The 5,154-nt window shown below is 42.8% G+C and overlaps 1 long non-coding RNA gene across 1 annotated transcript; it reads left to right on the plus strand.

Moving 5' to 3' along the window:
- The first annotated feature begins 350 nt into the window (after nt 1–350).
- On the plus strand, nt 351–2,454 carry LOC308396138. Its single transcript, XR_013971517.1, has 3 exons — nt 351–481; nt 569–657; nt 2,300–2,454. It is a non-coding gene; the product is annotated as an uncharacterized lncRNA (long non-coding RNA).
- Nucleotides 2,455–5,154: the final 2,700 nt, after the last annotated feature.

Consider the following 5,154-nt stretch of genomic DNA (forward strand, 5'->3'; position numbering starts at 1 on the left):
GGTTTGTGTGTGTCACTGTGTAATATTGTGTGCTGATGTATGACTACCCTCATATTTTTGGTGACTATTTTATCATTAGGAATATATTTTTGTTTCAGAAAATGTGGAAATTCCTTTGGCAGGAGTAAAGTTCAGGGTAAATCTAATAAATGTGTGTTGAGTTATTAAATTATTTCATCCACTTATATTTTGTCTCACTCAAAGCAGCATGTTACTCAGGTACTTCAAAGATCAATCCATCTAGTCTACATCCATTATCATTCTCTTATCTGAAGTTGGGTTGCAGGAGCAGCAGGCTAAGTGGGGAAAGTGTTCTCCCCAGTAACACTTTCAAATTTCTCCTGGGGTGTCCCAGGCATTCTGAGGCCAGATGAGACGATCTCTAAGGCAAAGCTTAGCCACCATATGAAGGAAACTCACTGCGGTCACTTGTATTCACAACCTTATCCTCGTAGATTTTACCCAGATATAATGACCAAGGGTAAGGAACTGAACATGGATCTAAAGAACCTTCATCTTTGGTCTCAGCTCTCTCGTCACCATAACAACATTGCTCTGTTTTTTTTAGTAGAGAACCATGGCCGCAGACTTTGAGGTGCTGACTCTCATCACAGCTATTTCACACATAGCTGTGAATCATCCCAGTGCATGCTAAAGGTAACACCTGGCTGATATCAGATTTTTTTCTTTCTTTCTGATACATGATCAGATGTTTATAAAATGTGTAATGTGTAATTACTTATTTACTCATCAATTGGTTGTGGCATTCCAAGTGTGCATGTTGCCAGCAGGGAAGTTGCAGGGCTAACACACAGAGACAGACAAATGCTGACACAGAAGCAGACGGAGGTTTAACAGAAAGCAAGCACTTTTGTTGAGGTTGTGAAACTGGTCCAAAACAAAGGCAAAAGTCCAAAACATAAACGGGAACTAACGAAAACCTGAACTGGGTATGACACAGAACAGGGAGATGCCAAGGTGGGCATCAGGGGACATGAACTAAACAGATAATGCATAATGGGAACATAACAGATGCTCTGACAGGGGACAGACGGAGACTCAGACAAATATACACAGGCAGGTGTTTAAAGTGGAGACACATGGGAACACAGCTGAACCGGATACGCTTAATGGAACAAGGGGAAGCAAAAAAGAACATGATGCACACAGGACAAGTGACTATCACAATACAACATGAAAAATGCAAAAAATGCAGACAGAGCCTGAGACACACAAAGTCATCCTTAGATAGTTAGATCGTTTTTTGTTAATTTATGTTGTAATTTATGTTAGGTCAGTCTGTCTTGTCTCTGCTAGCCAGCTAACTAGGCCTCTTAGTTAGCTAGTTTAGAGTTTTTCTGTTAAATTATGTTGTAAATTTATGTTGCATGTAGCACCTTGGTTCCTGGAGGAACGTTGTTTCGCCTCACTGTGTACTGTTAAACTGTATATGGTTGAAGTGACAATAAAGCCAACTTGACTTGACTTGACTTGACAAACTTTACAAGAACCAAAACCTAGAACAGAATCTTAAACTCATATTATTGACTCATAAACGCTGGGTCACAGACCCAGGACCATGACATCTGGGGCCTTGCACTTAGTGTTTCTTCTTCACTCATTATGTCTCTATACACCTCTCTGCATTTAACCATTAGTTATTATTCATCTCTGGCTCTCGTCCACAGCTTGTCTTTGTCCTGTCTTCCTCCCCTCACCCCCAACTGGTCGATGACCGCCCTTACCTGAGCCCTGTTCTGCTGGCAGGTTTAAAAGGGAGTTTCTCGATGCTGCAGCAAGAGTACTGACAGGGACTAGAAAGAGAGAATACATTTCTCCTATATTGGCTTCATTGGCTCCCTGTTAAATCCATAATCAAATTTAAAATCCTGCTCCTCACATACAAGGTTGAATAATCAGGCCCCATCTTATCTTAATGACCTTATAGTACCATATCACCCCATTAGAGCACTTCGCTCTCGGACTGCAGGCTTAGAATAGGAGGCAGAGCCTTCAGTTTTCAGGCCCCTCTTCTGTGGAACCAGCTTCCAGTTTGGATTCAGGAGACAGACACTATCTCTACCTTTAAGATCAGGCTTAAAACTTCCCTTTTTGCTAAAGCATATAGTTAGTGCTGGACCAGGTGACCTTGAATCCTTCCTTAGTTACGGTGCAATCGGTAGAAGCTGCTGGGAGATTCCCATGATGCATTTAGTGTTTCTTCTTCAGTGTTTCTCACTCACTATGTGTTTATACACCTTGTAATTTGGTATTATTAATCTCTGCCTCTCTTCCACAGCATGTCTTTGTCCTGTCTTCATCCATTAACTGCCAACTGGTCTTGGCAGATGGCCGCCCCTCCCTGAGCCTGGTTCGGCTGGCGGTTTCTTCCTGTTAAATGGAGTTTTTCCTTCCCACTGTCGCCAAAGTGCTTGCTCACATGAGGTCATATGATTTTGGGGATTTTCTCTGTTTTCTTTGTATTATTGTAGGGTCTTTACCTTATAGTATAAAACGCCTTGAGTCATCTGTTGTTGTGATGTAGCACTATATAAATAAAATTGAATTAGACTGTATGTGAATCCATTTAAATCTCAAGCAGAAGGCAATTTAGCATCTCAAACTTACCTCGACTTTTACATCTTTCGAAATAGAAAGAAAACCTGTACATTTTTCCATAAAACATACATGATTAGTGCATAAAGGACCAAACTTCTGAGCACATCAAAGTGCCCAGCCCCAGATAAACTTGTGTCAGCAGCTGGGTGAAGTTCAACATGTCACCACCCAGCACAATGTGCTGCATCTGACAACTGTGCTATCAAGGGTTAACTGTCCCAGCTAACAAGTGACCGTGACAGCTGCTGTCAGACTCTGACACTTCGACTCAATAAACCAGGGCAGACCACCCTCCACACTGAGCCCAGGGAATCTCTTTGTCGTGGGTGAACAAAATTGGATGTGTGTGTGTATGTAAGTGTGAATGGTGAGGGTTGGGGGTTGCAGGAACAGTGTCATTTTACACAGTGGGTTTAGATTAGAACTACAGCATTGTCTGATGAAAGGACCAAAGATCAAACCTCTAAAAGACCTCTGAGTGTCAGATGAGGTACGTATCTGCTGAGCATGCTCATCGAAAAACCTCAGGGCATGTTAGAGGACATCTTGACCTTAAAATGAAAAGCTAGTAGGGCTTCGGGGAGTGCCACCCTCTGATTGGTGCACCCTCTGTCTCTGTGCAGTGAAGGTAGGAGAGGTAAGCTAAGTGCCCCTGGAGACAGCATTCAAATATTACCACCCTGGACATTATTTCTAGAAGGACTTGCAAAAAAGCTGCACCAGATGAGCCACCCGTTTGAAATGTGAGCTGGCCCGATGCACTGCTGCCATGCCTTACGTTACTGCAAAAAATTTGATGGGGCCTGCCAAGAGCCCTCGGATGGCAAAATGAATTTCATGTGTGAAGGAGTGTCATCTACGCCTGTGTGTCAGTCATCATTAAGCCTTTTGACCACGCACTAATTCATGGAAGTCTGTGGAGCTAATGTTGTAATCAATCCTAACCCATGAATCCACTCTTCCTCCGCCTGGTTAGAGACAGGCAGCTCTCCAAGGTTTCTAAATGGCTCTGTGTGAACCCTGACCTAATACAGCCTACTACTAAGTGGTTTAAATGTTAATGTCCTGTCTACACATTTTAAAGGCAGCATGTTGGCCTTGTAGTTCTTGTCCTGTTTTGGCCTGAGGTAGCAGATGAGTATTTGACTATTTCGAGAGCAAGAGCTCTTCTTTTAGACCCTTGTGATTTCTGCACCGGACAATAGAACTGAGCTTCAAAAGTGACGGGTTGAGAAATTTTATTTAAATAAATGCATGTAGGAAATGAGCCTACATGCAAGGGTAGGGAAGTTAAACCTGGCTATTGTTGCAGTTATGCGCCTAAAGAAATTATGTCTAATGATCACATCTGATATTTGTCTTTTGTTTGTCTTTGTCAACATGTGGTTTTGCCATTGCATGTGCCCTCTGTTATCCCCTTTTTTCTCTTAGGCTTACATTCACACTGTAGGCGCATCAAGTCCGACTTTGTTGACCCTATGCGACCCATATCCGATCATGGTATGACGGTTTGAACAGCACAAATCCGATTTTTTCAAATCCGACCCAGGTCACTTTGGCTACGTTCACACTGCAGATCTGTCTATGCTGCTTGTGTACAGTTTTGTGAAAAAAATTCTTGAGCCACCATTCATGTCTTTACATTTTGCTTCCAATAAGCAGAATTTTAAGAATTTTTTCAGTTGATGCAAGGGTGGCTGTCAAGAAGCCATTCTTATGCAAGGGAAACAAGAAGAAAAAGCTGAGGTATGCCACGTTACACAAGAATGTGACTGAAAATCAGTGGCAACAGGTCTCATGGAGTGATGAATCCAAATTTGAAAGTTTGCATGCATGTACAGAGGAGGTCAGGAGAGAGTACAACCATGAGTTTCTAAAGCAGGGGTCAGCAACCCTAGGCACGCGTGCCACAGTTGGCATGCAAAGGGTTAACTGATGGCACGACCATAGCTGGACTGCCCGGTGGCCCGATGATTTTTATTTTTTATTTTTTGTAACAGTATAAACAATGAAAGGTGGTGGATTGGCCAGATGCTGGCTGGTGTGTAAAAATAACTCAGTTGTTTGGTGGTGGCTATGGTGGAGCTTCCACAGATTCAGTAACATTAACAAGTGGTGGAGGCCAGCAGGTGGATGAGGGAAAGGGGAGGCAGGAGGAGGAGAGACCCGAGGCGGCCGCCGGTCCGAGTGTCAGGTGAACTGAACTTCAGGTAAGAAGTTATGACCTGCAGTCTATCTGGGTCAGATATAAACCAAGTTTAGGTGGAGTTTATTTTCGTTATGCTGACTTTTTACAGTCAGTTGCAATAACTCGTACTGCGAACTAGCTAGCATGATGGAGTTTCTATACAGCTGGGTGGGTGCTATGATGTTACTGATAGTGAACTTTATTTTATTCATAAGGTTAGTTAGTAGAGTTGCCAACCGTCCATAAAAAGACGGAATCGTCCACATTCAGAGAAATTATTACCCGTTTCGTGTTGAGCTGAGAGGGGACGCAGTTTGTCCCGGACTTCAGCTAGAATGTAAAAAAAA

Source organism: Rhamphochromis sp. 'chilingali' (assembly GCF_963969265.1).
Source record: "Rhamphochromis sp. 'chilingali' genome assembly, chromosome: 4".
NCBI lineage: Eukaryota > Metazoa > Chordata > Actinopteri > Cichliformes > Cichlidae > Rhamphochromis > Rhamphochromis sp. 'chilingali'.